Source organism: Nelusetta ayraudi, unplaced genomic scaffold, assembly GCF_046127955.1.
Source record: "Nelusetta ayraudi isolate G7.1 ecotype Tasmania unplaced genomic scaffold, CSIRO-AGI_Nayr_v1 ptg000039l, whole genome shotgun sequence".
Lineage (NCBI taxonomy): Eukaryota > Metazoa > Chordata > Actinopteri > Tetraodontiformes > Monacanthidae > Nelusetta > Nelusetta ayraudi.
Window position 1 is genome coordinate 2,770,750 of NW_027466089.1, and position 26,348 is coordinate 2,797,097.

At 48.0% G+C, this 26,348-nt stretch overlaps 1 protein-coding gene and 28 non-coding genes across 29 annotated transcripts in view; 28 read left to right on the top strand and 1 right to left on the bottom strand.

Moving 5' to 3' along the window:
* Positions 1–26,348, bottom strand: part of LOC142892607 (NLR family CARD domain-containing protein 3-like) — a 406,144-nt gene that overhangs the window by 252,033 nt on the left and 127,763 nt on the right. The gene's annotated exons all lie outside the window — the stretch shown is intronic.
* LOC142892908 (U1 spliceosomal RNA) lies at positions 89–252 on the top strand. Its single transcript, XR_012927605.1, has one exon. It is a non-coding gene; the product is annotated as a U1 spliceosomal RNA (small nuclear RNA).
* On the top strand, positions 1,045–1,235 carry LOC142892838 (U2 spliceosomal RNA). Its single transcript, XR_012927541.1, has one exon. It is a non-coding gene; the product is annotated as a U2 spliceosomal RNA (small nuclear RNA).
* On the top strand, positions 1,966–2,129 carry LOC142892920 (U1 spliceosomal RNA). Its single transcript, XR_012927616.1, has one exon. It is a non-coding gene; the product is annotated as a U1 spliceosomal RNA (small nuclear RNA).
* LOC142892834 (U2 spliceosomal RNA) lies at positions 2,922–3,112 on the top strand. The gene has a single exon (XR_012927537.1). It is a non-coding gene; the product is annotated as a U2 spliceosomal RNA (small nuclear RNA).
* On the top strand, positions 3,843–4,006 carry LOC142892794 (U1 spliceosomal RNA). Its single transcript, XR_012927498.1, has one exon. It is a non-coding gene; the product is annotated as a U1 spliceosomal RNA (small nuclear RNA).
* On the top strand, positions 4,801–4,991 carry LOC142892812 (U2 spliceosomal RNA). Its single transcript, XR_012927516.1, has one exon. It is a non-coding gene; the product is annotated as a U2 spliceosomal RNA (small nuclear RNA).
* LOC142892805 (U1 spliceosomal RNA) lies at positions 5,722–5,885 on the top strand. Its single transcript, XR_012927510.1, has one exon. It is a non-coding gene; the product is annotated as a U1 spliceosomal RNA (small nuclear RNA).
* LOC142892855 (U2 spliceosomal RNA) lies at positions 6,680–6,870 on the top strand. Its single transcript, XR_012927557.1, has one exon. It is a non-coding gene; the product is annotated as a U2 spliceosomal RNA (small nuclear RNA).
* LOC142892817 (U1 spliceosomal RNA) lies at positions 7,601–7,764 on the top strand. The gene has a single exon (XR_012927521.1). It is a non-coding gene; the product is annotated as a U1 spliceosomal RNA (small nuclear RNA).
* Positions 8,559–8,749, top strand: LOC142892839 (U2 spliceosomal RNA). Its single transcript, XR_012927542.1, has one exon. It is a non-coding gene; the product is annotated as a U2 spliceosomal RNA (small nuclear RNA).
* Positions 9,480–9,643, top strand: LOC142892802 (U1 spliceosomal RNA). Its single transcript, XR_012927506.1, has one exon. It is a non-coding gene; the product is annotated as a U1 spliceosomal RNA (small nuclear RNA).
* Positions 10,436–10,626, top strand: LOC142892841 (U2 spliceosomal RNA). Its single transcript, XR_012927544.1, has one exon. It is a non-coding gene; the product is annotated as a U2 spliceosomal RNA (small nuclear RNA).
* LOC142892829 (U1 spliceosomal RNA) lies at positions 11,357–11,520 on the top strand. The gene has a single exon (XR_012927532.1). It is a non-coding gene; the product is annotated as a U1 spliceosomal RNA (small nuclear RNA).
* LOC142892836 (U2 spliceosomal RNA) lies at positions 12,315–12,505 on the top strand. The gene has a single exon (XR_012927539.1). It is a non-coding gene; the product is annotated as a U2 spliceosomal RNA (small nuclear RNA).
* Positions 13,236–13,399, top strand: LOC142892840 (U1 spliceosomal RNA). Its single transcript, XR_012927543.1, has one exon. It is a non-coding gene; the product is annotated as a U1 spliceosomal RNA (small nuclear RNA).
* LOC142892837 (U2 spliceosomal RNA) lies at positions 14,194–14,384 on the top strand. The gene has a single exon (XR_012927540.1). It is a non-coding gene; the product is annotated as a U2 spliceosomal RNA (small nuclear RNA).
* On the top strand, positions 15,115–15,278 carry LOC142892852 (U1 spliceosomal RNA). Its single transcript, XR_012927554.1, has one exon. It is a non-coding gene; the product is annotated as a U1 spliceosomal RNA (small nuclear RNA).
* On the top strand, positions 16,073–16,263 carry LOC142892833 (U2 spliceosomal RNA). The gene has a single exon (XR_012927536.1). It is a non-coding gene; the product is annotated as a U2 spliceosomal RNA (small nuclear RNA).
* LOC142892864 (U1 spliceosomal RNA) lies at positions 16,994–17,157 on the top strand. The gene has a single exon (XR_012927565.1). It is a non-coding gene; the product is annotated as a U1 spliceosomal RNA (small nuclear RNA).
* Positions 17,952–18,142, top strand: LOC142892813 (U2 spliceosomal RNA). The gene has a single exon (XR_012927517.1). It is a non-coding gene; the product is annotated as a U2 spliceosomal RNA (small nuclear RNA).
* Positions 18,873–19,036, top strand: LOC142892875 (U1 spliceosomal RNA). The gene has a single exon (XR_012927576.1). It is a non-coding gene; the product is annotated as a U1 spliceosomal RNA (small nuclear RNA).
* LOC142892814 (U2 spliceosomal RNA) lies at positions 19,831–20,021 on the top strand. Its single transcript, XR_012927518.1, has one exon. It is a non-coding gene; the product is annotated as a U2 spliceosomal RNA (small nuclear RNA).
* On the top strand, positions 20,752–20,915 carry LOC142892883 (U1 spliceosomal RNA). The gene has a single exon (XR_012927582.1). It is a non-coding gene; the product is annotated as a U1 spliceosomal RNA (small nuclear RNA).
* LOC142892815 (U2 spliceosomal RNA) lies at positions 21,710–21,900 on the top strand. The gene has a single exon (XR_012927519.1). It is a non-coding gene; the product is annotated as a U2 spliceosomal RNA (small nuclear RNA).
* LOC142892884 (U1 spliceosomal RNA) lies at positions 22,631–22,794 on the top strand. Its single transcript, XR_012927583.1, has one exon. It is a non-coding gene; the product is annotated as a U1 spliceosomal RNA (small nuclear RNA).
* Positions 23,587–23,777, top strand: LOC142892816 (U2 spliceosomal RNA). The gene has a single exon (XR_012927520.1). It is a non-coding gene; the product is annotated as a U2 spliceosomal RNA (small nuclear RNA).
* Positions 24,508–24,671, top strand: LOC142892886 (U1 spliceosomal RNA). Its single transcript, XR_012927584.1, has one exon. It is a non-coding gene; the product is annotated as a U1 spliceosomal RNA (small nuclear RNA).
* On the top strand, positions 25,464–25,654 carry LOC142892853 (U2 spliceosomal RNA). The gene has a single exon (XR_012927555.1). It is a non-coding gene; the product is annotated as a U2 spliceosomal RNA (small nuclear RNA).

The following is a 26,348-nucleotide window of genomic DNA, read 5'->3' on the forward strand; positions in this document are numbered from 1 at the left end:
ATGCCTTTGGCTGTGAACACGTGGCGAGCACCGTGAGCCAGCGCGGAATGACTGTGGAAGACGTGGTCATGTCAGCCATGGACAACTCATACTTACCTGGCAGGGGAGACACCATGATCAAGAAGGTGGTTCACCCAGGGCGAGGCGCGACCATTGCACTCCGGTTGTGCTGACCCCTGCGAATTCCCCAAATGTGGGAATCTCGACTGCATAATTTCTGGTAGTGGGGGACTGCGTTCGCGCTCTCCCCTGATCAGATGTTGAAAAGCAAGAGTACGTTCTCTCGTACGCCAGTAAGAAATGCTGTCTGTCCAGCGTGCGCAATGCCCGTGATCAGATGGCTTCTTGAATCATGACATGTTGTCTTGAGAGGCTTTCTGACTCAAATTCAGCTTCTCACTTGGCTGCGTTCATCAGGCTGCTGGCCAAGTTTCCGTGGCTCCGTTTCGATTGTACACAAAGCTCTTGCGTTTGTGTCCACTTTCTCTCCCCATTCTCTGTTCCCTGAGTTTCAGTGTCCAATCACTGGTGGAACCAGAAAAGATTTGGTGACAGTTAAACAATTGACACTGATTTAGGTATTAGTTGTTGAAACATGGACAAACAAGATTAAGACTGAGACCAAGACATTCCATTCCAGAGTGTGAGAGATGTGCATGAGTGTCAAGATAGATATTGGTCAGTGTTTCCTTTGGTCCTAGTAGCGTCATTAATCATTTGAATTTGTTTTGTGGCGGGTTAAGATTGCACGGACTGACAATTTCCTTGCCAGACGTAGCAGGAAGTTTGAACGGAAACTTGGTGTTGGAAGCCATTGTGGATCGGTCAGGACGTGGTCACGTGGCCAGAACTAACTTTAAGCTGCATCCACTTGCATTAGGTTGGCCAACTTGTGTGCGGCTTCTGCTGCTCACTGTCCATGCAAGGTTCATCCACACTTTTAGCACCTTGTTGTTGTTGAGGCCAAGTAAATGCTGCCGCGATGCGCCGTGAGCGAGGGTGGCTGTGAGCGGAATGACTCCCTGTGCTCGCCAGTGACGTGGCATCGCTTCTCGGCCTTTTGGCTAAGATCAAGTGTAGTATCTGTTCTTATCAGTTTAATATCTGATACGTCCCCTACCCGGGGACCATATATTAAATTGATTTTTGGACCAGGGAGATGGAATAGGGGCTTGCTCTGTCCACTCCACGCATCGACCCGGTATGGCAGTATCTCCAGGAACGGTGCACTCCTCCTTACGTTGTCTAAAATCAAGCTCAACTAGATGGGGTCGAGGTCAGATTTGATCGGTGGTTTGGAGCGCTTCTGTAATAGCACATGCGGGCTTGCCTTTCCGTGCGTAATTCCCACAATGGGTAAAGTATGATTTCACGTCCCCTGCAGTCCTCTGACTTAGAGCACATCTCCGTAGTAAACAGCAGAGGGCGTTGCACTGCGACCTGTCAGCTGTTGGTCCGGCATCAAGCAGTCTGCTGCCTTTTCTTTGGTGCCGTCCCGCTGTATTCATTGCAGCTAGTGCTTTAGCGTTGCGTTTTCTACTCCTCCATGAATTAGTTGAGTGGTCATTTGTTTTGTTTTTCCCCTTGACGATTCAGAATGTTCTTCTTTTCTCTGAATTTCCCACTGGAATCGCACATCACAGATTTCAAATGGAGCTCTTTTTGCCACATTTTCTCTGGTGGTTTAGTTGTTGATTCTTTTGGAGGTAAATGGGATGAAATGAGTGGTTTTCCGAATTCCCTTTTGTTGTGGTCATGCAGCAGTGAACTGTGGGAAAAGGATTGCTCACGTCCAAATCTGTTATTTGGGAGACCTGAGGTTGGGACAGATTTCTTTCTCATTCAACCAAATATCAACTATTGCTTTTCTTTCTGACATGCCTTTGGCTGTGAACACGTGGCGAGCACTGTGAGCCAGCGCGGAATGACTGTGGAAGACGTGGTCATGTCAGCCATGGACAACTCATACTTACCTGGCAGGGGAGACACCATGATCAAGAAGGTGGTTCACCCAGGGCGAGGCGCGACCATTGCACTCCGGTTGTGCTGACCCCTGCGAATTCCCCAAATGTGGGAATCTCGACTGCATAATTTCTGGTAGTGGGGGACTGCGTTCGCGCTCTCCCCTGATCAGATGTTGAAAAGCAAGAGTACGTTCTCTCGTACGCCAGTAAGAAATGCTGTCTGTCCAGCGTGCGCAATGCCCGTGATCAGATGGCTTCTTGAATCATGACATGTTGTCTTGAGAGGCTTTCTGACTGAAGTTCAGCTTCTCACTTGGCTGCGTTCATCAGGCTGCTGGCCAAGTTTCTGTGGCTCCGTTTCGATTGTACACAAAGCTCTTGCGTTTGTGTCCACTTTCTCTCCCCATTCTCTGTTCCCTGAGTTTCAGTGTCCAATCACTGGTGGAACCAGAAAAGATTTGGTGACAGTTAAACAATTGACACTGATTTAGGTATTAGTTGTTGAAACATGGACAAACAAGATTAAGACTGAGACCAAGACATTCCATTCCAGAGTGTGAGAGATGTGCATGAGTGTCAAGATAGATATTGGTCAGTGTTTCCTTTGGTCCTAGTAGCGTCATTAATCATTTGAATTTGTTTTGTGGCGGGTTAAGATTGCACGGACTGACAATTTCCTTGCCAGACGTAGCAGGAAGTTTGAACGGAAACTTGGTGTTGGAAGCCATTGTGGATCGGTCAGGACGTGGTCACGTGGCCAGAACTAACTTTAAGCTGCATCCACTTGCATTAGGTTGGCCAACTTGTGTGCGGCTTCTGCTGCTCACTGTCCATGCAAGGTTCATCCACACTTTTAGCACCTTGTTGTTGTTGAGGCCAAGTAAATGCTGCCGCGATGCACCGTGAGCGAGGGTGGCTGTGAGCGGAATGACTCCCTGTGCTCGCCAGTGACGTGGCATCGCTTCTCGGCCTTTTGGCTAAGATCAAGTGTAGTATCTGTTCTTATCAGTTTAATATCTGATACGTCCCCTACCCGGGGACCATATATTAAATTGATTTTTGGACCAGGGAGATGGAACAGGGGCTTGCTCCGTCCACTCCACGCATCGACCCGGTATGGCAGTATCTCCAGGAACGGTGCACTCCTCCTTACGTTGTCTAAAATCAAGCTCAACTAGATGGGGTTGAGGTCAGATTTGATGGGTGGTTTGGAGCGCTTCTGTAATAGCACATGCGGGCTTGCCTTTCCGTGCGTAATTCCCACAATGGGTAGAGTATGATTTCACGTCCCCTGCAGTCCTCTGACTTAGAGCACATCTCCGTAGTAAACAGCAGAGGGCGTTGCACTGCGACCTGTCAGCTGTTGGTCCGGCATCAAGCAGTCTGCTGCCTTTTCTTTGGTGCCGTCCCGCTGTATGCATTGCAGCTAGTGCTTTAGCGTTGCGTTTTCTACTCCTCCATGAATTAGTTGAGTGGTCATTTGTTTTGTTTTTCCCCTTGACGATTCAGAATGTTCTTCTTTTCTCTGAATTTCCCACTGGAATCGCACATCACAGATTTCAAATGGAGCTCTTTTTGCCACATTTTCTCTGGTGGTTTAGTTGTTGATTCTTTTGGAGGTAAATGGGATGAAATGAGTGGTTTTCCGAATTCCCTTTTGTTGTGGTCATACAGCAGTGAACTGTGGGAAAAGGATTGCTCACGTACAAATCTGTTATTTGGGAGACATGAGGTTGGGACAGATTTCTTTCTCATTCAACCAAATATCAACTATTGCTTTTCTTTCTGACATGCCTTTGGCTGTGAACACGTGGCGAGCACCGTGAGCCAGCGCGGAATGACTGTGGAAGACGTGGTCATGTCAGCCATGGACAACTCATACTTACCTGGCAGGGGAGACACCATGATCAAGAAGGTGGTTCACCCAGGGCGAGGCGCGACCATTGCACTCCGGTTGTGCTGACCCCTGCGAATTCCCCAAATGTGGGAATCTCGACTGCATAATTTCTGGTAGTGGGGGACTGCGTTCGCGCTCTCCCCTGATCAGATGTTGAAAAGCAAGAGTACGTTCTCTCGTACGCCAGTAAGAAATGCTGTCTGTCCAGCGTGCGCAATGCCCGTGATCAGATGGCTTCTTGAATCATGACATGTTGTCTTGAGAGGCTTTCTGACTGAAGTTCAGAGCTTCTCACTTGGCTGCGTTCATCAGGCTGCTGGCCAAGTTTCTGTGGCTCCGTTTCGATTGTACACAAAGCTCTTGCGTTTGTGTCCACTTTCTCTCCCCATTCTCTGTTCCCTGAGTTTCAGTGTCCAATCACTGGTGGAACCAGAAAAGATTTGGTGACAGTTAAACAATTGACACTGATTTAGGTATTAGTTGTTGAAACATGGACAAACAAGATTAAGACTGAGACCAAGACATTCCATTCCAGAGTGTGAGAGATGTGCATGAGTGTCAAGATAGATATTGGTCAGTGTTTCCTTTGGTCCTAGTAGCGTCATTAATCATTTGAATTTGTTTTGTGGCGGGTTAAGATTGCACGGACTGACAATTTCCTTGCCAGACGTAGCAGGAAGTTTGAACGGAAACTTGGTGTTGGAAGCCATTGTGGATCGGTCAGGACGTGGTCACGTGGCCAGAACTAACTTTAAGCTGCATCCACTTGCATTAGGTTGGCCAACTTGTGTGCGGCTTCTGCTGCTCACTGTCCATGCAAGGTTCATCCACACTTTTAGCACCTTGTTGTTGTTGAGGCCAAGTAAATGCTGCCGCGATGCGCCGTGAGCGAGGGTGGCTGTGAGCGGAATGACTCCCTGTGCTCGCCAGTGACGTGGCATCGCTTCTCGGCCTTTTGGCTAAGATCAAGTGTAGTATCTGTTCTTATCAGTTTAATATCTGATACGTCCCCTACCCGGGGACCATATATTAAATTGATTTTTGGACCAGGGAGATGGAATAGGGGCTTGCTCCGTCCACTCCACGCATCGACCCGGTATGGCAGTATCTCCAGGAACGGTGCACTCCTCCTTACGTTGTCTAAAATCAAGCTCAACTAGATGGGGTTGAGGTCAGATTTGATCGGTGGTTTGGAGCGCTTCTGTAATAGCACATGCGGGCTTGCCTTTCCGTGCGTAATTCCCACAATGGGTAGAGTATGATTTCACGTCCCCTGCAGTCCTCTGACTTAGAGCACATCTCCGTAGTAAACAGCAGAGGGCGTTGCACTGCGACCTGTCAGCTGTTGGTCCGGCATCAAGCAGTCTGCTGCCTTTTCTTTGGTGCCGTCCCGCTGTATTCATTGCAGCTAGTGCTTTAGCGTTGCGTTTTCTACTCCTCCATGAATTAGTTGAGTGGTCATTTGTTTTGTTTTTCCCCTTGACGATTCAGAATGTTCTTCTTTTCTCTGAATTTCCCACTGGAATCGCACATCACAGATTTCAAATGGAGCTCTTTTTGCCACATTTTCTCTGGTGGTTTAGTTGTTGATTCTTTTGGAGGTAAATGGGATGAAATGAGTGGTTTTCCGAATTCCCTTTTGTTGTGGTCATGCAGCAGTGAACTGTGGGAAAAGGATTGCTCACGTCCAAATCTGTTATTTGGGAGACCTGAGGTTGGGACAGATTTCTTTCTCATTCAACCAAATATCAACTATTGCTTTTCTTTCTGACATGCCTTTGGCTGTGAACACGTGGCGAGCACCGTGAGCCAGCGCGGAATGACTGTGGAAGACGTGGTCATGTCAGCCATGGACAACTCATACTTACCTGGCAGGGGAGACACCATGATCAAGAAGGTGGTTCACCCAGGGCGAGGCGCGACCATTGCACTCCGGTTGTGCTGACCCCTGCGAATTCCCCAAATGTGGGAATCTCGACTGCATAATTTCTGGTAGTGGGGGACTGCGTTCGCGCTCTCCCCTGATCAGATGTTGAAAAGCAAGAGTACGTTCTCTCGTACGCCAGTAAGAAATGCTGTCTGTCCAGCGTGCGCAATGCCCGTGATCAGATGGCTTCTTGAATCATGACATGTTGTCTTGAGAGGCTTTCTGACTGAAGTTCAGAGCTTCTCACTTGGCTGCGTTCATCAGGCTGCTGGCCAAGTTTCTGTGGCTCCGTTTCGATTGTACACAAAGCTCTTGCGTTTGTGTCCACTTTCTCTCCCCATTCTCTGTTCCCTGAGTTTCAGTGTCCAATCACTGGTGGAACCAGAAAAGATTTGGTGACAGTTAAACAATTGACACTGATTTAGGTATTAGTTGTTGAAACATGGACAAACAAGATTAAGACTGAGACCAAGACATTCCATTCCAGAGTGTGAGAGATGTGCATGAGTGTCAAGATAGATATTGGTCAGTGTTTCCTTTGGTCCTAGTAGCGTCATTAATCATTTGAATTTGTTTTGTGGCGGGTTAAGATTGCACGGACTGACAATTTCCTTGCCAGACGTAGCAGGAAGTTTGAACGGAAACTTGGTGTTGGAAGCCATTGTGGATCGGTCAGGACGTGGTCACGTGGCCAGAACTAACTTTAAGCTGCATCCACTTGCATTAGGTTGGCCAACTTGTGTGCGGCTTCTGCTGCTCACTGTCCATGCAAGGTTCATCCACACTTTTAGCACCTTGTTGTTGTTGAGGCCAAGTAAATGCTGCCGCGATGCGCCGTGAGCGAGGGTGGCTGTGAGCAGAATGACTCCCTGTGCTCGCCAGTGACGTGGCATCGCTTCTCGGCCTTTTGGCTAAGATCAAGTGTAGTATTTCTTCTTATCAGTTTAATATCTGATACGTCCCCTACCTGGGGACCATATATTAAATTGATTTTTGGACCAGGGAGATGGAATAGGGGCTTGCTCCGTCCACTCCACGCATCGACCCGGTATGGCAGTATCTCCAGGAACGGTGCACTCCTCCTTACGTTGTCTAAAATCAAGCTCAACTAGATGGGGTTGAGGTCAGATTTGATCGGTGGTTTGGAGCGCTTCTGTAATAGCACATGCGGGCTTGCCTTTCCGTGCGTAATTCCCACAATGGGTAAAGTATGATTTCACGTCCCCTGCAGTCCTCTGACTTAGAGCACATCTCCGTAGTAAACAGCAGAGGGCGTTGCACTGCGACCTGTCAGCTGTTGGTCCGGCATCAAGCAGTCTGCTGCCTTTTCTTTGGTGCCGTCCCGCTGTATTCATTGCAGCTAGTGCTTTAGCGTTGCGTTTTCTACTCCTCCATGAATTAGTTGAGTGGTCATTTGTTTTGTTTTTCCCCTTGACGATTCAGAATGTTCTTCTTTTCTCTGAATTTCCCACTGGAATCGCACATCACAGATTTCAAATGGAGCTCTTTTTGCCACATTTTCTCTGGTGGTTTAGTTGTTGATTCTTTTGGAGGTAAATGGGATGAAATGAGTGGTTTTCCGAATTCCCTTTTGTTGTGGTCATGCAGCAGTGAACTGTGGGAAAAGGATTGCTCACGTCCAAATCTGTTATTTGGGAGACCTGAGGTTGGGACAGATTTCTTTCTCATTCAACCAAATATCAACTATTGCTTTTCTTTCTGACATGCCTTTGGCTGTGAACACGTGGCGAGCACTGTGAGCCAGCGCGGAATGACTGTGGAAGACGTGGTCATGTCAGCCATGGACAACTCATACTTACCTGGCAGGGGAGACACCATGATCAAGAAGGTGGTTCACCCAGGGCGAGGCGCGACCATTGCACTCCGGTTGTGCTGACCCCTGCGAATTCCCCAAATGTGGGAATCTCGACTGCATAATTTCTGGTAGTGGGGGACTGCGTTCGCGCTCTCCCCTGATCAGATGTTGAAAAGCAAGAGTACGTTCTCTCGTACGCCAGTAGGAAATGCTGTCTGTCCAGCATGCGCAATGCCCGTGATCAGATGGCTTCTTGAATCATGACATGTTGTCTTGAGAGGCTTTCTGACTGAAGTTCAGAGCTTCTCACTTGGCTGCGTTCATCAGGCTGCTGGCCAAGTTTCTGTGGCTCCGTTTCGATTGTACACAAAGCTCTTGCGTTTGTGTCCACTTTCTCTCCCCATTCTCTGTTCCCTGAGTTTCAGTGTCCAATCACTGGTGGAACCAGAAAAGATTTGGTGACAGTTAAACAATTGACACTGATTTAGGTATTAGTTGTTGAAACATGGACAAACAAGATTAAGACTGAGACCAAGACATTCCATTCCAGAGTGTGAGAGATGTGCATGAGTGTCAAGATAGATATTGGTCAGTGTTTCCTTTGGTCCTAGTAGCGTCATTAATCATTTGAATTTGTTTTGTGGCGGGTTAAGATTGCACGGACTGACAATTTCCTTGCCAGACGTAGCAGGAAGTTTGAACGGAAACTTGGTGTTGGAAGCCATTGTGGATCGGTCAGGACGTGGTCACGTGGCCAGAACTAACTTTAAGCTGCATCCACTTGCATTAGGTTGGCCAACTTGTGTGCGGCTTCTGCTGCTCACTGTCCATGCAAGGTTCATCCACACTTTTAGCACCTTGTTGTTGTTGAGGCCAAGTAAATGCTGCCGCGATGCGCCGTGAGCGAGGGTGGCTGTGAGCGGAATGACTCCCTGTGCTCGCCAGTGACGTGGCATCGCTTCTCGGCCTTTTGGCTAAGATCAAGTGTAGTATCTGTTCTTATCAGTTTAATATCTGATACGTCCCCTACCCGGGGACCATATATTAAATTGATTTTTGGACCAGGGAGATGGAATAGGGGCTTGCTCTGTCCACTCCACGCATCGACCCGGTATGGCAGTATCTCCAGGAACGGTGCACTCCTCCTTACGTTGTCTAAAATCAAGCTCAACTAGATGGGGTCGAGGTCAGATTTGATCGGTGGTTTGGAGCGCTTCTGTAATAGCACATGCGGGCTTGCCTTTCCGTGCGTAATTCCCACAATGGGTAAAGTATGATTTCACGTCCCCTGCAGTCCTCTGACTTAGAGCACATCTCCGTAGTAAACAGCAGAGGGCGTTGCACTGCGACCTGTCAGCTGTTGGTCCGGCATCAAGCAGTCTGCTGCCTTTTCTTTGGTGCCGTCCCGCTGTATTCATTGCAGCTAGTGCTTTAGCGTTGCGTTTTCTACTCCTCCATGAATTAGTTGAGTGGTCATTTGTTTTGTTTTTCCCCTTGACGATTCAGAATGTTCTTCTTTTCTCTGAATTTCCCACTGGAATCGCACATCACAGATTTCAAATGGAGCTCTTTTTGCCACATTTTCTCTGGTGGTTTAGTTGTTGATTCTTTTGGAGGTAAATGGGATGAAATGAGTGGTTTTCCGAATTCCCTTTTGTTGTGGTCATGCAGCAGTGAACTGTGGGAAAAGGATTGCTCACGTCCAAATCTGTTATTTGGGAGACCTGAGGTTGGGACAGATTTCTTTCTCATTCAACCAAATATCAACTATTGCTTTTCTTTCTGACATGCCTTTGGCTGTGAACACGTGGCGAGCACCGTGAGCCAGCGCGGAATGACTGTGGAAGACGTGGTCATGTCAGCCATGGACAACTCATACTTACCTGGCAGGGGGGACACCATGATCAAGAAGGTGGTTCACCCAGGGCGAGGCGCGACCATTGCACTCCGGTTGTGCTGACCCCTGCGAATTCCCCAAATGTGGGAATCTCGACTGCATAATTTCTGGTAGTGGGGGACTGCGTTCGCGCTCTCCCCTGATCAGATGTTGAAAAGCAAGAGTACGTTCTCTCGTACGCCAGTAAGAAATGCTGTCTGTCCAGCGTGCGCAATGCCCGTGATCAGATGGCTTCTTGAATCATGACATGTTGTCTTGAGAGGCTTTCTGACTGAAGTTCAGCTTCTCACTTGGCTGCGTTCATCAGGCTGCTGGCCAAGTTTCTGTGGCTCCATTTCGATTGTACACAAAGCTCTTGCGTTTGTGTCCACTTTCTCTCCCCATTCTCTGTTCCCTGAGTTTCAGTGTCCAATCACTGGTGGAACCAGAAAAGATTTGGTGACAGTTAAACAATTGACACTGATTTAGGTATTAGTTGTTGAAACATGGACAAACAAGATTAAGACTGAGACCAAGACATTCCATTCCAGAGTGTGAGAGATGTGCATGAGTGTCAAGATAGATATTGGTCAGTGTTTCCTTTGGTCCTAGTAGCGTCATTAATCATTTGAATTTGTTTTGTGGCGGGTTAAGATTGCACGGACTGACAATTTCCTTGCCAGACGTAGCAGGAAGTTTGAACGGAAACTTGGTGTTGGAAGCCATTGTGGATCGGTCAGGACGTGGTCACGTGGCCAGAACTAACTTTAAGCTGCATCCACTTGCATTAGGTTGGCCAACTTGTGTGCGGCTTCTGCTGCTCACTGTCCATGCAAGGTTCATCCACACTTTTAGCACCTTGTTGTTGTTGAGGCCAAGTAAATGCTGCCGCGATGCGCCGTGAGCGAGGGTGGCTGTGAGCGGAATGACTCCCTGTGCTCGCCAGTGACGTGGCATCGCTTCTCGGCCTTTTGGCTAAGATCAAGTGTAGTATCTGTTCTTATCAGTTTAATATCTGATACGTCCCCTACCCGGGGACCATATATTAAATTGATTTTTGGACCAGGGAGATGGAATAGGGGCTTGCTCTGTCCACTCCACGCATCGACCCGGTATGGCAGTATCTCCAGGAACGGTGCACTCCTCCTTACGTTGTCTAAAATCAAGCTCAACTAGATGGGGTTGAGGTCAGATTTGATCGGTGGTTTGGAGCGCTTCTGTAATAGCACATGCGGGCTTGCCTTTCCGTGCGTAATTCCCACAATGGGTAGAGTATGATTTCACGTCCCCTGCAGTCCTCTGACTTAGAGCACATCTCCGTAGTAAACAGCAGAGGGCGTTGCACTGCGACCTGTCAGCTGTTGGTCCGGCATCAAGCAGTCTGCTGCCTTTTCTTTGGTGCCGTCCCGCTGTATTCATTGCAGCTAGTGCTTTAGCGTTGCGTTTTCTACTCCTCCATGAATTAGTTGAGTGGTCATTTGTTTTGTTTTTCCCCTTGACGATTCAGAATGTTCTTCTTTTCTCTGAATTTCCCACTGGAATCGCACATCACAGATTTCAAATGGAGCTCTTTTTGCCACATTTTCTCTGGTGGTTTAGTTGTTGATTCTTTTGGAGGTAAATGGGATGAAATGAGTGGTTTTCCGAATTCCCTTTTGTTGTGGTCATGCAGCAGTGAACTGTGGGAAAAGGATTGCTCACGTCCAAATCTGTTATTTGGGAGACCTGAGGTTGGGACAGATTTCTTTCTCATTCAACCAAATATCAACTATTGCTTTTCTTTCTGACATGCCTTTGGCTGTGAACACGTGGCGAGCACCGTGAGCCAGCGCGGAATGACTGTGGAAGACGTGGTCATGTCAGCCATGGACAACTCATACTTACCTGGCAGGGGAGACACCATGATCAAGAAGGTGGTTCACCCAGGGCGAGGCGCGACCATTGCACTCCGGTTGTGCTGACCCCTGCGAATTCCCCAAATGTGGGAATCTCGACTGCATAATTTCTGGTAGTGGGGGACTGCGTTCGCGCTCTCCCCTGATCAGATGTTGAAAAGCAAGAGTACGTTCTCTCGTACGCCAGTAAGAAATGCTGTCTGTCCAGCGTGCGCAATGCCCGTGATCAGATGGCTTCTTGAATCATGACATGTTGTCTTGAGAGGCTTTCTGACTGAAGTTCAGAGCTTCTCACTTGGCTGCGTTCATCAGGCTGCTGGCCAAGTTTCTGTGGCTCCGTTTCGATTGTACACAAAGCTCTTGCGTTTGTGTCCACTTTCTCTCCCCATTCTCTGTTCCCTGAGTTTCAGTGTCCAATCACTGGTGGAACCAGAAAAGATTTGGTGACAGTTAAACAATTGACACTGATTTAGGTATTAGTTGTTGAAACATGGACAAACAAGATTAAGACTGAGACCAAGACATTCCATTCCAGAGTGTGAGAGATGTGCATGAGTGTCAAGATAGATATTGGTCAGTGTTTCCTTTGGTCCTAGTAGCGTCATTAATCATTTGAATTTGTTTTGTGGCGGGTTAAGATTGCACGGACTGACAATTTCCTTGCCAGACGTAGCAGGAAGTTTGAACGGAAACTTGGTGTTGGAAGCCATTGTGGATCGGTCAGGACGTGGTCACGTGGCCAGAACTAACTTTAAGCTGCATCCACTTGCATTAGGTTGGCCAACTTGTGTGCGGCTTCTGCTGCTCACTGTCCATGCAAGGTTCATCCACACTTTTAGCACCTTGTTGTTGTTGAGGCCAAGTAAATGCTGCCGCGATGCGCCGTGAGCGAGGGTGGCTGTGAGCGGAATGACTCCCTGTGCTCGCCAGTGACGTGGCATCGCTTCTCGGCCTTTTGGCTAAGATCAAGTGTAGTATCTGTTCTTATCAGTTTAATATCTGATACGTCCCCTACCCGGGGACCATATATTAAATTGATTTTTGGACCAGGGAGATGGAGTAGGGGCTTGCTCCGTCCACTCCACGCATCGACCCGGTATGGCAGTATCTCCAGGAACGGTGCACTCCTCCTTACGTTGTCTAAAATCAAGCTCAACTAGATGGGGTTGAGGTCAGATTTGATCGGTGGTTTGGAGCGCTTCTGTAATAGCACATGCGGGCTTGCCTTTCCGTGCGTAATTCCCACAATGGGTAGAGTATGATTTCACGTCCCCTGCAGTCCTCTGACTTAGAGCACATCTCCGTAGTAAACAGCAGAGGGCGTTGCACTGCGACCTGTCAGCTGTTGGTCCGGCATCAAGCAGTCTGCTGCCTTTTCTTTGGTGCCGTCCCGCTGTATTCATTGCAGCTAGTGCTTTAGCGTTGCGTTTTCTACTCCTCCATGAATTAGTTGAGTGGTCATTTGTTTTGTTTTTCCCCTTGACGATTCAGAATGTTCTTCTTTTCTCTGAATTTCCCACTGGAATCGCACATCACAGATTTCAAATGGAGCTCTTTTTGCCACATTTTCTCTGGTGGTTTAGTTGTTGATTCTTTTGGAGGTAAATGGGATGAAATGAGTGGTTTTCCGAATTCCCTTTTGTTGTGGTCATGCAGCAGTGAACTGTGGGAAAAGGATTGCTCACGTCCAAATCTGTTATTTGGGAGACCTGAGGTTGGGACAGATTTCTTTCTCATTCAACCAAATATCAACTATTGCTTTTCTTTCTGACATGCCTTTGGCTGTGAACACGTGGCGAGCACCGTGAGCCAGCGCGGAATGACTGTGGAAGACGTGGTCATGTCAGCCATGGACAACTCATACTTACCTGGCAGGGGAGACACCATGATCAAGAAGGTGGTTCACCCAGGGCGAGGCGCGACCATTGCACTCCGGTTGTGCTGACCCCTGCGAATTCCCCAAATGTGGGAATCTCGACTGCATAATTTCTGGTAGTGGGGGACTGCGTTCGCGCTCTCCCCTGATCAGATGTTGAAAAGCAAGAGTACGTTCTCTCGTACGCCAGTAAGAAATGCTGTCTGTCCAGCGTGCGCAATGCCCGTGATCAGATGGCTTCTTGAATCATGACATGTTGTCTTGAGAGGCTTTCTGACTGAAGTTCAGAGCTTCTCACTTGGCTGCGTTCATCAGGCTGCTGGCCAAGTTTCTGTGGCTCCGTTTCGATTGTACACAAAGCTCTTGCGTTTGTGTCCACTTTCTCTCCCCATTCTCTGTTCCCTGAGTTTCAGTGTCCAATCACTGGTGGAACCAGAAAAGATTTGGTGACAGTTAAACAATTGACACTGATTTAGGTATTAGTTGTTGAAACATGGACAAACAAGATTAAGACTGAGACCAAGACATTCCATTCCAGAGTGTGAGAGATGTGCATGAGTGTCAAGATAGATATTGGTCAGTGTTTCCTTTGGTCCTAGTAGCGTCATTAATCATTTGAATTTGTTTTGTGGCGGGTTAAGATTGCACGGACTGACAATTTCCTTGCCAGACGTAGCAGGAAGTTTGAACGGAAACTTGGTGTTGGAAGCCATTGTGGATCGGTCAGGACGTGGTCACGTGGCCAGAACTAACTTTAAGCTGCATCCACTTGCATTAGGTTGGCCAACTTGTGTGCGGCTTCTGCTGCTCACTGTCCATGCAAGGTTCATCCACACTTTTAGCACCTTGTTGTTGTTGAGGCCAAGTAAATGCTGCCGCGATGCGCCGTGAGCGAGGGTGGCTGTGAGCGGAATGACTCCCTGTGCTCGCCAGTGACGTGGCATCGCTTCTCGGCCTTTTGGCTAAGATCAAGTGTAGTATCTGTTCTTATCAGTTTAATATCTGATACGTCCCCTACCCGGGGACCATATATTAAATTGATTTTTGGACCAGGGAGATGGAGTAGGGGCTTGCTCCGTCCACTCCACGCATCGACCCGGTATGGCAGTATCTCCAGGAACGGTGCACTCCTCCTTACGTTGTCTAAAATCAAGCTCAACTAGATGGGGTTGAGGTCAGATTTGATCGGTGGTTTGGAGCGCTTCTGTAATAGCACATGCGGGCTTGCCTTTCCGTGCGTAATTCCCACAATGGGTAGAGTATGATTTCACGTCCCCTGCAGTCCTCTGACTTAGAGCACATCTCCGTAGTAAACAGCAGAGGGCGTTGCACTGCGACCTGTCAGCTGTTGGTCCGGCATCAAGCAGTCTGCTGCCTTTTCTTTGGTGCCGTCCCGCTGTATTCATTGCAGCTAGTGCTTTAGCGTTGCGTTTTCTACTCCTCCATGAATTAGTTGAGTGGTCATTTGTTTTGTTTTTCCCCTTGACGATTCAGAATGTTCTTCTTTTCTCTGAATTTCCCACTGGAATCGCACATCACAGATTTCAAATGGAGCTCTTTTTGCCACATTTTCTCTGGTGGTTTAGTTGTTGATTCTTTTGGAGGTAAATGGGATGAAATGAGTGGTTTTCCGAATTCCCTTTTGTTGTGGTCATGCAGCAGTGAACTGTGGGAAAAGGATTGCTCACGTCCAAATCTGTTATTTGGGAGACCTGAGGTTGGGACAGATTTCTTTCTCATTCAACCAAATATCAACTATTGCTTTTCTTTCTGACATGCCTTTGGCTGTGAACACGTGGCGAGCACCGTGAGCCAGCGCGGAATGACTGTGGAAGACGTGGTCATGTCAGCCATGGACAACTCATACTTACCTGGCAGGGGAGACACCATGATCAAGAAGGTGGTTCACCCAGGGCGAGGCGCGACCATTGCACTCCGGTTGTGCTGACCCCTGCGAATTCCCCAAATGTGGGAATCTCGACTGCATAATTTCTGGTAGTGGGGGACTGCGTTCGCGCTCTCCCCTGATCAGATGTTGAAAAGCAAGAGTACGTTCTCTCGTACGCCAGTAAGAAATGCTGTCTGTCCAGCGTGCGCAATGCCCGTGATCAGATGGCTTCTTGAATCATGACATGTTGTCTTGAGAGGCTTTCTGACTGAAGTTCAGAGCTTCTCACTTGGCTGCGTTCATCAGGCTGCTGGCCAAGTTTCTGTGGCTCCGTTTCGATTGTACACAAAGCTCTTGCGTTTGTGTTCACTTTCTCTCCCCATTCTCTGTTCCCTGAGTTTCAGTGTCCAATCACTGGTGGAACCAGAAAAGATTTGGTGACAGTTAAACAATTGACACTGATTTAGGTATTAGTTGTTGAAACATGGACAAACAAGATTAAGACTGAGACCAAGACATTCCATTCCAGAGTGTGAGAGATGTGCATGAGTGTCAAGATAGATATTGGTCAGTGTTTCCTTTGGTCCTAGTAGCGTCATTAATCATTTGAATTTGTTTTGTGGCGGGTTAAGATTGCACGGACTGACAATTTCCTTGCCAGACGTAGCAGGAAGTTTGAACGGAAACTTGGTGTTGGAAGCCATTGTGGATCGGTCAGGACGTGGTCACGTGGCCAGAACTAACTTTAAGCTGCATCCACTTGCATTAGGTTGGCCAACTTGTGTGCGGCTTCTGCTGCTCACTGTCCATGCAAGGTTCATCCACACTTTTAGCACCTTGTTGTTGTTGAGGCCAAGTAAATGCTGCCGCGATGCGCCGTGAGCGAGGGTGGCTGTGAGCGGAATGACTCCCTGTGCTCGCCAGTGACGTGGCATTGCTTCTCGGCCTTTTGGCTAAGATCAAGTGTAGTATCTGTTCTTATCAGTTTAATATCTGATACGTCCCCTACCCGGGGACCATATATTAAATTGATTTTTGGACCAGGGAGATGGAATAGGGGCTTGCTCCGTCCACTCCACGCATCGACCCGGTATGGCAGTATCTCCAGGAACGGTGCACTCCTCCTTACGTTGTCTAAAATCAAGCTCAACTAGATGGGGTTGAGGTCAGATTTGATCGGTGGTTTGGAGCGCTTCTGTAATAGCACATGCGGGCTTGCCTTTCCGTGCGTAATTCCCACAATGGGTAGAGTATGATTTCACGTCCCCTGCAGTCCTCTGATTTAGAGCACATCTCCGTAGTAAACAGCAGAGGGCGTTGCACTGCGACCTGTCAGCTGTTGGTCCGGCATCAAGCAGTCTGCTGCCTTTTCTTTGGTGCCGTCCCGCTGTATTCATTGCAGCTAGTGCTTTAGCGTTGCGTTTTCTACTCCTCCATGAATTAGTTGAGTGGTCATTTGTTTTGTTTTTCCCCTTGACGATTCAGAATGTTCTTCTTTTCTCTGAATTTCCCACTGGAATCGCACATCACAGATTTCAAATGGAGCTCTTTTTGCCACATTTTCTCTGGTGGTTTAGTTGTTGATTCTTTTGGAGGTAAATGGGATGAAATGAGTGGTTTTCCGAATTCCCTTTTGTTGTGGTCATGCAGCAGTGAACTGTGGGAAAAGGATTGCTCACGTCCAAATCTGTTATTTGGGAGACCTGAGGTTGGGACAGATTTCTTTCTCATTCAACCAAATATCAACTATTGCTTTTCTTTCTGACATGCCTTTGGCTGTGAACACGTGGCGAGCACCGTGAGCCAGCGCGGAATGACTGTGGAAGACGTGGTCATGTCAGCCATGGACAACTCATACTTACCTGGCAGGGGAGACACCATGATCAAGAAGGTGGTTCACCCAGGGCGAGGCGCGACCATTGCACTCCGGTTGTGCTGACCCCTGCGAATTCCCCAAATGTGGGAATCTCGACTGCATAATTTCTGGTAGTGGGGGACTGCGTTCGCGCTCTCCCCTGATCAGATGTTGAAAAGCAAGAGTACGTTCTCTCGTACGCCAGTAAGAAATGCTGTCTGTCCAGCGTGCGCAATGCCCGTGATCAGATGGCTTCTTGAATCATGACATGTTGTCTTGAGAGGCTTTCTGACTGAAGTTCAGAGCTTCTCACTTGGCTGCGTTCATCAGGCTGCTGGCCAAGTTTCTGTGGCTCCGTTTCGATTGTACACAAAGCTCTTGCGTTTGTGTTCACTTTCTCTCCCCATTCTCTGTTCCCTGAGTTTCAGTGTCCAATCACTGGTGGAACCAGAAAAGATTTGGTGACAGTTAAACAATTGACACTGATTTAGGTATTAGTTGTTGAAACATGGACAAACAAGATTAAGACTGAGACCAAGACATTCCATTCCAGAGTGTGAGAGATGTGCATGAGTGTCAAGATAGATATTGGTCAGTGTTTCCTTTGGTCCTAGTAGCGTCATTAATCATTTGAATTTGTTTTGTGGCGGGTTAAGATTGCACGGACTGACAATTTCCTTGCCAGACGTAGCAGGAAGTTTGAACGGAAACTTGGTGTTGGAAGCCATTGTGGATCGGTCAGGACGTGGTCACGTGGCCAGAACTAACTTTAAGCTGCATCCACTTGCATTAGGTTGGCCAACTTGTGTGCGGCTTCTGCTGCTCACTGTCCATGCAAGGTTCATCCACACTTTTAGCACCTTGTTGTTGTTGAGGCCAAGTAAATGCTGCCGCGATGCGCCGTGAGCGAGGGTGGCTGTGAGCGGAATGACTCCCTGTGCTCGCCAGTGACGTGGCATCGCTTCTCGGCCTTTTGGCTAAGATCAAGTGTAGTATCTGTTCTTATCAGTTTAATATCTGATACGTCCCCTACCCGGGGACCATATATTAAATTGATTTTTGGACCAGGGAGATGGAATAGGGGCTTGCTCCGTCCACTCCACGCATCGACCCGGTATGGCAGTATCTCCAGGAACGGTGCACTCCTCCTTACGTTGTCTAAAATCAAGCTCAACTAGATGGGGTTGAGGTCAGATTTGATCGGTGGTTTGGAGCGCTTCTGTAATAGCACATGCGGGCTTGCCTTTCCGTGCGTAATTCCCACAATGGGTAGAGTATGATTTCACGTCCCCTGCAGTCCTCTGACTTAGAGCACATCTCCGTAGTAAACAGCAGAGGGCGTTGCACTGCGACCTGTCAGCTGTTGGTCCGGCATCAAGCAGTCTGCTGCCTTTTCTTTGGTGCCGTCCCGCTGTATTCATTGCAGCTAGTGCTTTAGCGTTGCGTTTTCTACTCCTCCATGAATTAGTTGAGTGGTCATTTGTTTTGTTTTTCCCCTTGACGATTCAGAATGTTCTTCTTTTCTCTGAATTTCCCACTGGAATCGCACATCACAGATTTCAAATGGAGCTCTTTTTGCCACATTTTCTCTGGTGGTTTAGTTGTTGATTCTTTTGGAGGTAAATGGGATGAAATGAGTGGTTTTCCGAATTCCCTTTTGTTGTGGTCATGCAGCAGTGAACTGTGGGAAAAGGATTGCTCACGTCCAAATCTGTTATTTGGGAGACCTGAGGTTGGGACAGATTTCTTTCTCATTCAACCAAATATCAACTATTGCTTTTCTTTCTGACATGCCTTTGGCTGTGAACACGTGGCGAGCACCGTGAGCCAGCGCGGAATGACTGTGGAAGACGTGGTCATGTCAGCCATGGACAACTCATACTTACCTGGCAGGGGAGACACCATGATCAAGAAGGTGGTTCACCCAGGGCGAGGCGCGACCATTGCACTCCGGTTGTGCTGACCCCTGCGAATTCCCCAAATGTGGGAATCTCGACTGCATAATTTCTGGTAGTGGGGGACTGCGTTCGCGCTCTCCCCTGATCAGATGTTGAAAAGCAAGAGTACGTTCTCTCGTACGCCAGTAAGAAATGCTGTCTGTCCAGCGTGCGCAATGCCCGTGATCAGATGGCTTCTTGAATCATGACATGTTGTCTTGAGAGGCTTTCTGACTGAAGTTCAGAGCTTCTCACTTGGCTGCGTTCATCAGGCTGCTGGCCAAGTTTCTGTGGCTCCGTTTCGATTGTACACAAAGCTCTTGCGTTTGTGTCCACTTTCTCTCCCCATTCTCTGTTCCCTGAGTTTCAGTGTCCAATCACTGGTGGAACCAGAAAAGATTTGGTGACAGTTAAACAATTGACACTGATTTAGGTATTAGTTGTTGAAACATGGACAAACAAGATTAAGACTGAGACCAAGACATTCCATTCCAGAGTGTGAGAGATGTGCATGAGTGTCAAGATAGATATTGGTCAGTGTTTCCTTTGGTCCTAGTAGCGTCATTAATCATTTGAATTTGTTTTGTGGCGGGTTAAGATTGCATGGACTGACAATTTCCTTGCCAGACGTAGCAGGAAGTTTGAACGGAAACTTGGTGTTGGAAGCCATTGTGGATCGGTCAGGACGTGGTCACGTGGCCAGAACTAACTTTAAGCTGCATCCACTTGCATTAGGTTGGCCAACTTGTGTGCGGCTTCTGCTGCTCACTGTCCATGCAAGGTTCATCCACACTTTTAGCACCTTGTTGTTGTTGAGGCCAAGTAAATGCTGCCGCGATGCGCCGTGAGCGAGGGTGGCTGTGAGCGGAATGACTCCCTGTGCTCGCCAGTGACGTGGCATCGCTTCTCGGCCTTTTGGCTAAGATCAAGTGTAGTATCTGTTCTTATCAGTTTAATATCTGATACGTCCCCTACCCGGGGACCATATATTAAATTGATTTTTGGACCAGGGAGATGGAATAGGGGCTTGCTCCGTCCACTCCACGCATCGACCCGGTATGGCAGTATCTCCAGGAACGGTGCACTCCTCCTTACGTTGTCTAAAATCAAGCTCAACTAGATGGGGTTGAGGTCAGATTTGATCGGTGGTTTGGAGCGCTTCTGTAATAGCACATGCGGGCTTGCCTTTCCGTGCGTAATTCCCACAATGGGTAGAGTATGATTTCACGTCCCCTGCAGTCCTCTGACTTAGAGCACATCTCCGTAGTAAACAGCAGAGGGCGTTGCACTGCGACCTGTCAGCTGTTGGTCCGGCATCAAGCAGTCTGCTGCCTTTTCTTTGGTGCCGTCCCGCTGTATTCATTGCAGCTAGTGCTTTAGCGTTGCGTTTTCTACTCCTCCATGAATTAGTTGAGTGGTCATTTGTTTTGTTTTTCCCCTTGACGATTCAGAATGTTCTTCTTTTCTCTGAATTTCCCACTGGAATCGCACATCACAGATTTCAAATGGAGCTCTTTTTGCCACATTTTCTCTGGTGGTTTAGTTGTTGATTCTTTTGGAGGTAAATGGGATGAAATGAGTGGTTTTCCGAATTCCCTTTTGTTGTGGTCATGCAGCAGTGAACTGTGGGAAAAGGATTGCTCACGTCCAAATCTGTTATTTGGGAGACCTGAGGTTGGGACAGATTTCTTTCTCATTCAACCAAATATCAACTATTGCTTTTCTTTCTGACATGCCTTTGGCTGTGAACACGTGGCGAGCACCGTGAGCCAGCGCGGAATGACTGTGGAAGACGTGGTCATGTCAGCCATGGACAACTCATACTTACCTGGCAGGGGAGACACCATGATCAAGAAGGTGGTTCACCCAGGGCGAGGCGCGACCATTGCACTCCGGTTGTGCTGACCCCTGCGAATTCCCCAAATGTGGGAATCTCGACTGCATAATTTCTGGTAGTGGGGGACTGCGTTCGCGCTCTCCCCTGATCAGATGTTGAAAAGCAAGAGTACGTTCTCTCGTACGCCAGTAAGAAATGCTGTCTGTCCAGCGTGCGCAATGCCCGTGATCAGATGGCTTCTTGAATCATGACATGTTGTCTTGAGAGGCTTTCTGACTGAAGTTCAGAGCTTCTCACTTGGCTGCGTTCATCAGGCTGCTGGCCAAGTTTCTGTGGCTCCGTTTCGATTGTACACAAAGCTCTTGCGTTTGTGTCCACTTTCTCTCCCCATTCTCTGTTCCCTGAGTTTCAGTGTCCAATCACTGGTGGAACCAGAAAAGATTTGGTGACAGTTAAACAATTGACACTGATTTAGGTATTAGTTGTTGAAACATGGACAAACAAGATTAAGACTGAGACCAAGACATTCCATTCCAGAGTGTGAGAGATGTGCATGAGTGTCAAGATAGATATTGGTCAGTGTTTCCTTTGGTCCTAGTAGCGTCATTAATCATTTGAATTTGTTTTGTGGCGGGTTAAGATTGCACGGACTGACAATTTCCTTGCCAGACGTAGCAGGAAGTTTGAACGGAAACTTGGTGTTGGAAGCCATTGTGGATCGGTCAGGACGTGGTCACGTGGCCAGAACTAACTTTAAGCTGCATCCACTTGCATTAGGTTGGCCAACTTGTGTGCGGCTTCTGCTGCTCACTGTCCATGCAAGGTTCATCCACACTTTTAGCACCTTGTTGTTGTTGAGGCCAAGTAAATGCTGCCGCGATGCGCCGTGAGCGAGGGTGGCTGTGAGCGGAATGACTCCCTGTGCTCGCCAGTGACGTGGCATCGCTTCTCGGCCTTTTGGCTAAGATCAAGTGTAGTATCTGTTCTTATCAGTTTAATATCTGATACGTCCCCTACCCGGGGACCATATATTAAATTGATTTTTGGACCAGGGAGATGGAATAGGGGCTTGCTCCGTCCACTCCACGCATCGACCCGGTATGGCAGTATCTCCAGGAACGGTGCACTCCTCCTTACGTTGTCTAAAATCAAGCTCAACTAGATGGGGTTGAGGTCAGATTTGATCGGTGGTTTGGAGCGCTTCTGTAATAGCACATGCGGGCTTGCCTTTCCGTGCGTAATTCCCACAATGGGTAAAGCATGATTTCACGTCCCCTGCAGTCCTCTGACTTAGAGCACATCTCCGTAGTAAACAGCAGAGGGCGTTGCACTGCGACCTGTCAGCTGTTGGTCCGGCATCAAGCAGTCTGCTGCCTTTTCTTTGGTGCCGTCCCGCTGTATTCATTGCAGCTAGTGCTTTAGCGTTGCGTTTTCTACTCCTCGATGAATTAGTTGAGTGGTCATTTGTTTTGTTTTTCCCCTTGACGATTCAGAATGTTCTTCTTTTCTCTGAATTTCCCACTGGAATCGCACATCACAGATTTCAAATGGAGCTCTTTTTGCCACATTTTCTCTGGTGGTTTAGTTGTTGATTCTTTTGGAGGTAAATGGGATGAAATGAGTGGTTTTCCGAATTCCCTTTTGTTGTGGTCATGCAGCAGTGAACTGTGGGAAAAGGATTGCTCACGTCCAAATCTGTTATTTGGGAGACCTGAGGTTGGGACAGATTTCTTTCTCATTCAACCAAATATCAACTATTGCTTTTCTTTCTGACATGCCTTTGGCTGTGAACACGTGGCGAGCACCGTGAGCCAGCGCGGAATGACTGTGGAAGACGTGGTCATGTCAGCCATGGACAACTCATACTTACCTGGCAGGGGAGACACCATGATCAAGAAGGTGGTTCACCCAGGGCGAGGCGCGACCATTGCACTCCGGTTGTGCTGACCCCTGCGAATTCCCCAAATGTGGGAATCTCGACTGCATAATTTCTGGTAGTGGGGGACTGCGTTCGCGCTCTCCCCTGATCAGATGTTGAAAAGCAAGAGTACGTTCTCTCGTACGCCAGTAAGAAATGCTGTCTGTCCAGCGTGCGCAATGCCCGTGATCAGATGGCTTCTTGAATCATGACATGTTGTCTTGAGAGGCTTTCTGACTGAAGTTCAGCTTCTCACTTGGCTGCGTTCATCAGGCTGCTGGCCAAGTTTCTGTGGCTCCGTTTCGATTGTACACAAAGCTCTTGCGTTTGTGTCCACTTTCTCTCCCCATTCTCTGTTCCCTGAGTTTCAGTGTCCAATCACTGGTGGAACCAGAAAAGATTTGGTGACAGTTAAACAATTGACACTGATTTAGGTATTAGTTGTTGAAACATGGACAAACAAGATTAAGACTGAGACCAAGACATTCCATTCCAGAGTGTGAGAGATGTGCACGAGTGTCAAGATAGATATTGGTCAGTGTTTCCTTTGGTCCTAGTAGCGTCATTAATCATTTGAATTTGTTTTGTGGCGGGTTAAGATTGCACGGACTGACAATTTCCTTGCCAGACGTAGCAGGAAGTTTGAACGGAAACTTGGTGTTGGAAGCCATTGTGGATCGGTCAGGACGTGGTCACGTGGCCAGAACTAACTTTAAGCTGCATCCACTTGCATTAGGTTGGCCAACTTGTGTGCGGCTTCTGCTGCTCACTGTCCATGCAAGGTTCATCCACACTTTTAGCACCTTGTTGTTGTTGAGGCCAAGTAAATGCTGCCGCGATGCGCCGTGAGCGAGGGTGGCTGTGAGCGGAATGACTCCCTGTGCTCGCCAGTGACGTGGCATCGCTTCTCGGCCTTTTGGCTAAGATCAAGTGTAGTATCTGTTCTTATCAGTTTAATATCTGATACGTCCCCTACCCGGGGACCATATATTAAATTGATTTTTGGACCAGGGAGATGGAATAGGGGCTTGCTCCGTCCACTCCACGCATCGACCCGGTATGGCAGTATCTCCAGGAACGGTGCACTCCTCCTTACGTTGTCTAAAATCAAGCTCAACTAGATGGGGTTGAGGTCAGATTTGATCGGTGGTTTGGAGCGCTTCTGTAATAGCACATGCGGGCTTGCCTTTCCGTGCGTAATTCCCACAATGGGTAGAGTATGATTTCACGTCCCCTGCAGTCCTCTGACTTAGAGCACATCTCCGTAGTAAACAGCAGAGGGCGTTGCACTGCGACCTGTCAGCTGTTGGTCCGGCATCAAGCAGTCTGCTGCCTTTTCTTTGGTGCCGTCCCGCTGTATTCATTGCAGCTAGTGCTTTAGCGTTGCGTTTTCTACTCCTCCATGAATTAGTTGAGTGGTCATTTGTTTTGTTTTTCCCCTTGACGATTCAGAATGTTCTTCTTTTCTCTGAATTTCCCACTGGAATCGCACATCACAGATTTCAAATGGAGCTCTTTTTGCCACATTTTCTCTGGTGGTTTAGTTGTTGATTCTTTTGGAGGTAAATGGGATGAAATGAGTGGTTTTCCGAATTCTCTTTTGTTGTGGTCATGCAGCAGTGAACTGTGGGAAAAGGATTGCTCACGTCCAAATCTGTTATTTGGGAGACCTGAGGTTGGGACAGATTTCTTTCTCATTCAACCAAATATCAACTATTGCTTTTCTTTCTGACATGCCTTTGGCTGTGAACACGTGGCGAGCACCGTGAGCCAGCGCGGAATGACTGTGGAAGACGTGGTCATGTCAGCCATGGACAACTCATACTTACCTGGCAGGGGAGACACCATGATCAAGAAGGTGGTTCACCCAGGGCGAGGCGCGACCATTGCACTCCGGTTGTGCTGACCCCTGCGAATTCCCCAAATGTGGGAATCTCGACTGCATAATTTCTGGTAGTGGGGGACTGCGTTCGCGCTCTCCCCTGATCAGATGTTGAAAAGCAAGAGTACGTTCTCTCGTACGCCAGTAAGAAATGCTGTCTGTCCAGCGTGCGCAATGCCCGTGATCAGATGGCTTCTTGAATCATGACATGTTGTCTTGAGAGGCTTTCTGACTGAAGTTCAGCTTCTCACTTGGCTGCGTTCATCAGGCTGCTGGCCAAGTTTCTGTGGCTCCGTTTCGATTGTACACAAAGCTCTTGCGTTTGTGTCCACTTTCTCTCCCCATTCTCTGTTCCCTGAGTTTCAGTGTCCAATCACTGGTGGAACCAGAAAAGATTTGGTGACAGTTAAACAATTGACACTGATTTAGGTATTAGTTGTTGAAACATGGACAAACAAGATTAAGACTGAGACCAAGACATTCCATTCCAGAGTGTGAGAGATGTGCACGAGTGTCAAGATAGATATTGGTCAGTGTTTCCTTTGGTCCTAGTAGCGTCATTAATCATTTGAATTTGTTTTGTGGCGGGTTAAGATTGCACGGACTGACAATTTCCTTGCCAGACGTAGCAGGAAGTTTGAACGGAAACTTGGTGTTGGAAGCCATTGTGGATCGGTCAGGACGTGGTCACGTGGCCAGAACTAACTTTAAGCTGCATCCACTTGCATTAGGTTGGCCAACTTGTGTGCGGCTTCTGCTGCTCACTGTCCATGCAAGGTTCATCCACACTTTTAGCACCTTGTTGTTGTTGAGGCCAAGTAAATGCTGCCGCGATGCGCCGTGAGCGAGGGTGGCTGTGAGCGGAATGACTCCCTGTGCTCGCCAGTGACGTGGCATCGCTTCTCGGCCTTTTGGCTAAGATCAAGTGTAGTATCTGTTCTTATCAGTTTAATATCTGATACGTTCCCTACCCGGGGACCATATATTAAATTGATTTTTGGACCAGGGAGATGGAATAGGGGCTTGCTCCGTCCACTCCACGCATCGACGCGGTATGGCAGTATCTCCAGGAATGGTGCACTCCTCCTTACGTTGTCTAAAATCAAGCTCAACTAGATGGGGTTGAGGTCAGATTTGATCGGTGGTTTGGAGCGCTTCTCTAATAGCACATGCGGGCTTGCCTTTCCGTGCGTAATTCCCACAATGGGTAGAGTATGATTTCACGTCCCCTGCAGTCCTCTGACTTAGAGCACATCTCCGTAGTAAACAGCAGAGGGCGTTGCACTGCGACCTGTCAGCTGTTGGTCCGGCATCAAGCAGTCTGCTGCCTTTTCTTTGGTGCCGTCCCGCTGTATTCATTGCAGCTAGTGCTTTAGCGTTGCGTTTTCTACTCCTCCATGAATTAGTTGAGTGGTCATTTGTTTTGTTTTTCCCCTTGACGATTCAGAATGTTCTTCTTTTCTCTGAATTTCCCACTGGAATCGCACATCACAGATTTCAAATGGAGCTCTTTTTGCCACATTTTCTCTGGTGGTTTAGTTGTTGATTCTTTTGGAGGTAAATGGGATGAAATGAGTGGTTTTCCGAATTCCCTTTTGTTGTGGTCATGCAGCAGTGAACTGTGGGAAAAGGATTGCTCACGTCCAAATCTGTTATTTGGGAGACCTGAGGTTGGGACAGATTTCTTTCTCATTCAACCAAATATCAACTATTGCTTTTCTTTCTGACATGCCTTTGGCTGTGAACACGTGGCGAGCACCGTGAGCCAGCGCGGAATGAC